Below are 9,722 nucleotides of genomic sequence, written 5' to 3' on the forward strand. Positions count from 1 at the left end.
CTAACACAACGCTCATACTCCGTTGCCACCATTACTCTTGCATACCTACTAAGGTGTAGAAACCCCGCCTCATACTCCACCACCGATTTGTTTCATTGGGTCAAGCTCAAGAACTCCTTCCTCCTAGCATCCACATAGCTTGCACCCACATACTTCCCTTGGAGTGCAACTTTGAAAAACTCCCAGGTGACCCGCTCCGGTTGGGTGCCCTCTTTCACTGTCAACCACCACTGGTAGGCTTCCTCCCTAAGCAATGACACCGCCCCTTTCAACTTTTGCTTAGGTGAGTAGTCTAAATCCTCCATTATTCTTTCAGTGGCCTCCAACCAATATTCAGCCACGTTAGGAGCCACGCCAGCCACGCCTTTAAAGATCTCAGCCCCGTTCAATCGAAGTCGCTCCGAATGGACCCCCGATTTTCACTGCCATTATTGGGCCCAATGACCCTTTCCAAAATTCTCAGCATTGCCTACGACAATGCAACTTCTTTCACGGCCCGATCATACTGTCCATTCCCAGCCACAGGTGAGGCCGGAGCCTCTTCTACTCTAACATCAGGCATATGGCTCGATGCCAATGATTCAGCCCTAAAACTTTCGCAGCCTCGGCCACGATTCTAGCACTCATCATCAATTCACGCATTATCTGGATTAAAAATTTTATGAAGTTTTAGTTAGTTTAATAATTAACCCGATGTTTTATGGAAGTAATTTAAGAGAAGATTATTTTCAAAAATCCTCTACAGTTCCAAGATTCTACGGGCTTCAGTTCCATTCAAACAAAATCATCGAAAGTAGCCCTCTAACTATCTACTGTATAACAATTTAAATAGCCTTAAGAACAAGAATACTTACTTGGTTCGACGTCGGAGACTCGGTGTGCCGCTCAGCAAGACTTCCCTTTTTCCAAAACATTGTAATTCAATCAAAAATATTTTTTTATAAAAAAACACAAAAAGAAACCAAGTAATACGGCCCGATTCACAACTCGAGTTTTGTAACTTGGACTCTGATACCACTAAATGTAACACCCTAAACCCGGCTAGACATTATGGTCGAATTCGGCTTGTCACATTGAAGTGTTTTAGCGAAAACCATGTTTTCATTGAAAACCCTTCTTAAACAAAAGAAACCTTAATAAACACACCTTTCAGTTGCGAAAGCCTTGTTTTAAGCATTTGATTTAAGAAAACTTATCATTTAGAAATTAAGTTGCGGAAACGTAGAAAACATACTACAATTTAGGAAACCCATGTTCAACTTCTCGTAATTACAATGGAAATAATAATACTTCTAGTAATAATAGCATAATGAAATCCTTATTACAATCTGGTCTGAAAAATACTTAATAAAATAAAACTTATAAGCTTAAAAAAAGTCCAAAATTGTCTTGCTAGATAGCCATCCAGAGTCCCTCCAAACATCGAACTGTCTACTGAGCATCACCTGAAAATAAAACAAAGGAGGGGGTGAGTTTTCGCAAACTCAGTGTGTACAACCCTCGACGGAAAACAAGCATTCAAAAATCATCATACATCAAACATGCAATGCAATCCCATTCAAATTATCCATCCGCTACACACTAGCTTCGTCCCCCATCACACCATGTAGGGATATAAATATTGACCCACCCATCCCAGACACCAATGGTATCTCGGTTGCGGAACTACCTTCATTTATATATTGGGCTTTAAAAGCCGTCGGTGGATCCACGATTGTCAGGCAACCATACGATCCTCTTATACTTCCTTCATACCATAATTCCCACCCCATATGCAACCTAAGCAAAACATCATATGTATGCATGTCACATCCATAAAATTTACTGTGACAGCCCTAATTTGACCCTAGTCGAAAAGTGGTTTCGGGACCACAAAACCGAGTTATAAAAATAATTAACCGTTATATTCTATGCTTATTATATGTGAAAATGCATTTGTGAAAGTCTCATGCTTTGATTATGTCATTTGTATGTGAAATTTTTAAATAGGACTTATGTCAGACATTTGTGAAATGTGATAGGTAAATTTTAAAGTGATCTACTAATGCAGGATGTCAAAGAGGTGGACTTGCATGTCAAATTACCCATTTTTGGATAGTGGTCGGCCATGATATTGATTAATATATATATTATACGTATTATTATATTAACATTTTTATTTACAAAATGAATTAAAGAATAAAGAGTAATAAAATATTGGGTTAGTGGGAGGAGAAACCAAAGTTGGTTCATCTTTGCTCCTCCATTACCGTAACTTGAAGTAAGGAAGAAGAAGAATTCTTGTTTAATTTTCGGCTTAGATTATGGCTAGAATGAGGTATGTACTGTGACAGCCCAAAATTGACCCTAGTCGGGATGTGGTTTCGGGACCACAAAACCGAGGCATAAAAATAATTTAAAATTTATTTTGATGCCTATAATATGTGTGTATTCATGTGTGACATTTTTGATGTTTCGATTTAGAGTTATAAAGGTAAATTTCACTAGAAAGGACCTAGTAGTAAACTTTGAAAGTATGATGGGAAGATGTGTGATGACTAGTTGATCATGCATGCAAAAATAAAGGATTTGCATGTCAAATTTCCCCAAAAGAAGCTTAGTGGCCGGCCATGACATGGTTTATGGGCAAAGAAAACATGTTGAAACATGTTTTGTTAATGCATGATGTGTTAAATGATAAAAAAATTAATGATGTTGGATGAGAAACAAAAAAATCAAAAAAAATTGCTCATCCTTTCCCCCCCTTGTGCCGTGAGTGAAAGAAAAGAAAAGAAAATTTGTTCATCCTTGTTCTTTCCTTTTGGCCGAAATTACTAAGGAAGAAGGTAGGATTTTGCACCATCTTTTGGTTTAGAAGAGATCTAGAAGGAGATTTGGCTATACTTGCATCAAGATTAAGGTATGTATGAGGTTGTGTCATGAGATTCATGCATGTTTTAGTTGCTAACTTGATGTTCATGTTAGCCATGGTTCAAATCCTTGTTATGCCATGGAAATGGTATTTGGCCAAAGTTGATATTGTGTTAAAGCCATTGCATGCTAAATGTGAAGCTTGATGATGATGCATGTAATGATGGATTGACTACTCTTGAAATTTCTTTTAGCATTCTTGAGTAAGCCATGGAGTTTTTTTTGTTTTGTTTAACCATGACCAAAAATTGAAAGGGTGTGGTGTGTGATGTATTCGCCATGGTATGCTCATGAGCATGGTTTATGGTTCTTGCATGATAGTTAAAAATTTGTGTTTTGAATGGTTATGAACACCTTGAAATTCGGCCTTGCACCTATATGTGTATACATGTTTGCACATGATGATTTGGTTATGAGATAAATGATAAATATGTTTGTTTAAAGAAGAAAGTGTTGAAGAATGTTTGTGAAATTGCAAGTACATTCGCCTAGTACACATATGATGTGAAAATCTTGCAATTTATTGTTGATTTTGTGCAAGTATGACTAAGTATAATCGGCCACATGAGGAGAATTATTGTGCATGCATTCGGTTAGAGGCAAGCTTAATGGTGCCTATTCTTGACTTAGGTAATCGGCTACCTTGTTGTGAGCTAAGGCCGAATGTGTGCGTAATTAAAGAAAATTGACTAAAGTGCTTAGTTATGTGATGTTGAGTCAATGATGTGTGTATTCGGCCAAGGCTAGCAAGCGAGACTTTAATAAATTGAATTTGTTTGAATTAGCTCAAGAGCTTAGAAGGCCACAATTGGATAAGGGGAAGGAAAAAGTGATCGAATAGCCGTTGAAGCCGTTCGACAACATCCGAGGTAAGTCTTCAAGTAATGACCCTACTTGAATTATGTGAAATGAAATTATGGATGTGTAAGGATTACTAATATATGTGTGTATGAGTATTTGAATGGTACCCGGGCTAAGTCCCGAAGGCAATTATGCTAGTGATTATATTTGTGTTTGAGCCTTAGTAACGAAAATGAAACATGAATGTGTAATGATTATGGATGTATGTGTGCATGAGCAATTGAATGATATCCGGTTAAGACCAAGGCAATTGTGCTAGTGACTTTATCGGGCTAAGACCAAGGCATTCGTGCAAGTTGTTAAATCCGGGCTAATACCAAGGCATTTGTGCAAGACGTTATATCCGGGCTAAGACCCGAAGGCATTCGTGCATGTGGTTATATCCGGTTGTATTCCGAAGAAGCTTGGGCTGAAGGTGAGCGTTGGTTGCTGTAATAAATTTAATTAGTACGCTCGAAAAGCCCAAAGGATAAGGTATGTTTACATGTGCATTGGAAAAGTCGATATGTTTGAGTAACATTCGTTCAATCGACTAACGAATTTTCAGCTATTGAATTGGTTGATATCTTGTGAAGGTATATAATGATGAAGTGTGAAGTAAGTATGATTATGTGAATGTGTAATAATGAAATGATTCATTTGGCTATGTGAATTTAATGCTTTAGTTAAAGCCGATTTCATTGCTTGAGACTTACTAAGCATAAAAATGCTTACCCCGTTGCTTTGGCTCTCTGTTTTATAGATTTTGCTCGTTAGCGATCGGATTCGGGATCATTGAAGTCGAAGTCATCCACACTATCAAAGCCTCCATTTTGGTATAATTTTGGTTGAACTTTGAAATGGCATGTATAGGACTACCCCTTGTTGGTTCAAATATGTTGTGATGTATATGTGTACGGCCATGCGAAAATGACTCGTAAAAGTGAAGTACGAACTTAGACCATTTGTGGTTTGTATATATATATATGGTTTCATGATGTGATTATGGATTGGAAATGGGAGGTTGGTCACATGATCAGCCATTGGAATGGTTAAAAATGATCATATGTGAACCTATGTATGGCAAGACTAGTTGGTTCATGGAGACTACAAAATAGGTAAGACCTACCTTAAAAACAGATGCTGCCAGCTGCAGTGACGTGAATGTGAAAAATCACCAAAATTTTTAGGGATGGTATTAAATAGTGAAAGAAGTATGAAATCAAACCTTGATGAATCTACTTTCATATGAAAGTAACGAAACGGTCATATGAACAGTATACTAAGAGATATTAAAGTTCTCGTGAGACAGGGCCAGAACGGTTTCTGGGTCCCCTGTCGCAACTTTGAAAATTTACCATAAATTATCCAGAAATAATTAGAAGTCATACCTTATATGTGCAGATTCTATTTTGAGTCTAGTTTCTTTATAAACAAACGGCAGCAGTATTAAAGCCCTGTACAGAGAGATATTCAAGTTGTAACGCGCGAAGGTCAGAGCAGTCGACCCCTGTAACATGGTTGACTTTAACTAATAAACTGTACCAATTGGCCCGACCAAAAATTCTAGAAATAAATCCAGGGATGGATACATGAGTCTAAATTCAGGGAAAATTTACGGAATCAGTTTCCGAGTTGTGAAACTCGAGATATGCTTTTTAAGGCGACAGTGACGCAGATTTCCAGCTTGTCTGGAAATGTCAAATTGGTCGGTGCAATATGTGGATTTGGCTCGTTAACCCCTCGCGTCCGACACCGGCGACGGTCTCGGGTTCGGGGTGTTACAATTTTATTGGTATCAGAGCCACGGTTTAGTCGATTCTAGGACTACCGTGATATGTTTGGGGTCTAGCTATACATGCCATTAAGTGATGAATTGATAGTGTGGTGATTTCTGACAATTTGACTTTGTGTTTGTTTATAGCAATGGATCCCGATCCCAACCGAGCAATAGCTGATGATGTGGAGAGTGTGGCGCCTGCTCCCGCGCAAGGGACAGCACCGGCGGACTCTCAACCTATGGCCAGCAATCCGAATGATGAGGCTAGGCAAGCCTTTTATAGTGTGATGAATGATTGGTTTAACCAATACATTCGAACTAACACGGCTGTTCCACAACCTCCATTCCCGACAAATGCAACCCCAAGACCTACAATACCTCCCAGAATCGACCAAATAAGGTCAAGTAAGCCCCAATCGGCGTGATTCGAAAACATGGGGCCAATGAATTTAAAGCTACGGATGATGACGATGCCGAGCAAGCTGAATTTTGGTTGGACAACATCGTCCGGTGCTCGATGAGCTATCTTGTACACCGATGAGCGCTTAAAGTGTACCATCTCCTTGCTACGCGATTCCGCCTACTATTGGTGGAGTACTCGACTTGTGGTGCCTAGAGAGCAAGTAACTTGGGAGTTCTTTCAAACGAGTTCAAAAAAGTATATCGATCGAGATTCATCGACCAAAAGCGAAAGGAATTTCTTGATCTTAAGCAAGGCTCTATGTCGCCATCGACTACGAACGAAAATTTGTGAGGCTTAGCCGACGCGAGAATGCATTTTGTCCGGGCTATTATGTAAACGCCGAGGACGGGCTGAATGATGATATAAGGATGTTCGTTGGCATTCTCGAAATACGAGAGTTCGTAGTACTTGTTGAGCGAGCTTGTAAAGCGAAGAGCTTAGAAAGGAGAAACAAAAAGTTGATGTGGGAACCGGAGAATTTGAAAAAGGTCCTCGGAAAGTCTCTTCAACAGCATCGAAGAGATTTCGAGATGATGTGAGCCGGTCTAGAGGCGCGGGCTTTTCTAGACGAGATCGCGGTCGACCCCTGTGACACACGAGTCACTTCGATCGCGATGGTGGAAATGATCGCCGAGAGAGAGCGAGTGTGCGCATTGTGGAAAATGGCATTCGGGAGCTATAGGTTCCGTGATCGATCTGCTATAAGTGTGGATCGGCCGACCACTTTATCAAGGACCGCCCGAGGTTGCTTGAACAAAATGTAAGTCAAAGTGGAAACCCGGTGCTACCCTTCGCCGAGGTAGGCCATCCAGAATGCGGGCAATGCTAGTGGCGGTCGAGAGGGTCGAGAGATGCTACAACAAGACCCGAGGCTCGTGCTCGCTAGGACTTATGCCATACGCAAGACGCCGAGGATCTTGCCTCACCGGATGTTATTACCGGTACTTTCACTCTTTTCGATACTAATGTGATTGCTTTGATTGACCTGGTTCTACTCATTCCTATATATGTGAAACCTTAGCATCCAAAGAAGACTTTGCCTATTGAGTCTCTCGAGTTGGTAATTCGGTGTCAAACCCTTGGGTCATTACGTGCTTGTCAACAAAGTGTGTAAGAAAAGTCCCCTAGTGTTCCGAGGTTCTTGTTTTCCGGTGGACTTGATGCTTTTGCCGTTCGATGAATTGACGTTATTCTTGGTTTGGATTGGTTGACCATGCACGATGCGGTTGTAAATTGCAAAAGCAAGACTATCGATTTGAGTGTGCGAATAACGAGATAATTCGGGTTGAGTCTACGGACTTAAAGGGTTGCCGGTAATATCGGCAATGTTGGCCCGAAATATGTAAGAAAGGGGTGTGAAGCGTACCTTGCGTATGTGCTCGATGACAAGGAGTCGAAAAGAAACCCGAATCTGTGCGGTGGTTTGTGAATACCGGATGTTTTCCTCAAGAATTGCGGGTTTATCGCGCTGTTCGGAAATAGAATTTGGCATCGAATTGGTACCGGTACCACTCCAATTTCGATAGCTCCGTATCGTATGGCACCAATGTAATTAAAGGAGTTGAAAGCTCGGTTGCAAGAATTGGTGGATAGAGGTTTTGCTCGCCCGAGTTTTTCGCCTTGGGGTGCGCCGGTGTTGTTTGTGAAAAGAAGGATGGAACCATGAGGTTGTAGATCGACTATCGTCGACTTAATAAAGCGGCGATAAAGAACAAATATCCATTACCACGTATCGATGACTTGTTCGATCAACTGAAGGAGCCTCGGTGTTCTCGAAAATAGATTTGAGATCGGGCTATTATCAATTGCGAATTCGAGATTGGACGTACCCAAGGCGCCTTGAGCGAGATATGGTCACTACGAGTTCCTAGTGATGCCGTTTGGGCTTACTAATGCCCTGCGGTATTTATGGATTTAATGAATCGATCTTGAGACCATATTTGGATCGGTTCGTAGTCATGTTCATTGATGACATCTTGGTCTATTCAAGAAATGAGACCGAACATCTTTGAACACCGAGGTTAGTTTGCAAATTTTACGGGATAAGCAATTATATGCTAAGTTCAAGAAGTGTGAGTTCGGTTAGAGAGGTTAGCTTCTTGGGGCATGTGATATCGCAGACGGTATTCGAGTCGACCGAACAAAATTTCGCCATACTTAGCTGGAAGCCTCCAGAAATATTACGGAGGTTCGAGCTTTTTGGGCTGGCGGTTATTACCGACGATTTGTAAAGGTTTCTCAACGATAGCCACGCCAATGACGGTTACTCCAAAAGGATGTAAGGTTTGAATGGTCGGAGAAATGTCGAAAAGTTTCGATCAATGAAAACTTATTTGGTGAAGCCCCAATTCTAGTGCAACCGAATCGGCAAAGAGTTTGTCATCTTTAGTGACGCCTCCCTACTTGGGTTAGGTTGCGTATTGATGCAAGAAGGTCGAGTTGTGGCCTATGCGTCGAGGCAATTAAAGCCACATGAGAAAAATTATCCGACCCATGATCTCGAATTGGCTGCCATCGTATTCGCCTTAAAGATATGGCGACATTACTTAGTTGGTGAGAAGTGCCATGTGTATTCGGATCACAAAAGTCTCAAATATTTGATGACTCAAAGAGACTTAAATCTGCGACAAAGACGTTGGCTCGAGCTGTTAAAGGATTATGAGCTGGTCATTGACTATCACCCGGGAAAGGGGAATGTGGTTGCGGATGCCTTAAGTCGTAAATCATTATTTGCTTTACGAGCGATGAATGTGCACTTGTCCGTTCGATCCGACAATGTGTTAGTAGATGAATTGAAAGCCAAACCATTATTGATACATCAAATTTGTGAAGCTCAAAAAGTCGACGATGAGTTGGTTACAAAACGGGCTGAGTGTGTTCCGAACAAGGAATAGGAGTTTCAGATCGATGATGATGATTGTTTGAGGTTCAGGGGTCGTCTGTGTGTTCCAAAGAATTCGGAACTTATTTCGATAATTCTGAACGAAGCCCATTGTAGCCGAATGGCAATCCACCCGGGGAGTACGAAGATGTACAATGATTTGAAACGTCGGTTTTGGTGGCATGGTATGAAACGAGACATCTCCGACTTTGTTTCGAGGTGTTTAATATGTCAACAAGTGAAAGCGGAACATCAATTGCCTTCAGGATTACTTCAACCGATCACGATACCCGAGTGGAAATGGGATCGAGTCACAATGGACTTCGTATCCGGACTACCATTGTCGGGGAGTAAGAAGGATGCGATTTGGGTCGTTGTAGATAGATTGACTAAGTCGGCTCACTTTGTCCACGTACGTACGGACTTTTCAATGGACAAACTAGCCGAACTGTACGTTTCTCAGATTGTGAGATTACACGGAGTGCCTATTTCCATCGTGTCGGATAGAGATCCGAGATTTACCTCGCGATTTTGGAAGAAGTTGCAAGAAGCTTTGGGTACCAAGCTACATTTCAGCACCGCCTTTAACCCCCAAACCGATGGTCAATCCGAGCGGATAATTCAGATACTTGAGGATATGTTAAGATGTTGCATCCTCGAGTTCAGTGGTTCATGGGAACGGTATTTGCCTTTGATTGAATTAAACACAACAATAGTTTTCAATCAAGTATTAAGATGGCACCCTACGAGGCTTTGTGCGATTCGTAAATGCCGTACACCATTGTTTTGGTGAGCTCGGTGAAAGCAAAATTTTCGAGGTGGATTTGATTAAAGATCTTGAACAAAAG

Source organism: Gossypium arboreum, chromosome 8 (assembly GCF_025698485.1).
Source record: "Gossypium arboreum isolate Shixiya-1 chromosome 8, ASM2569848v2, whole genome shotgun sequence".
Classification (NCBI taxonomy): Eukaryota; Viridiplantae; Streptophyta; class Magnoliopsida; order Malvales; family Malvaceae; genus Gossypium; species Gossypium arboreum.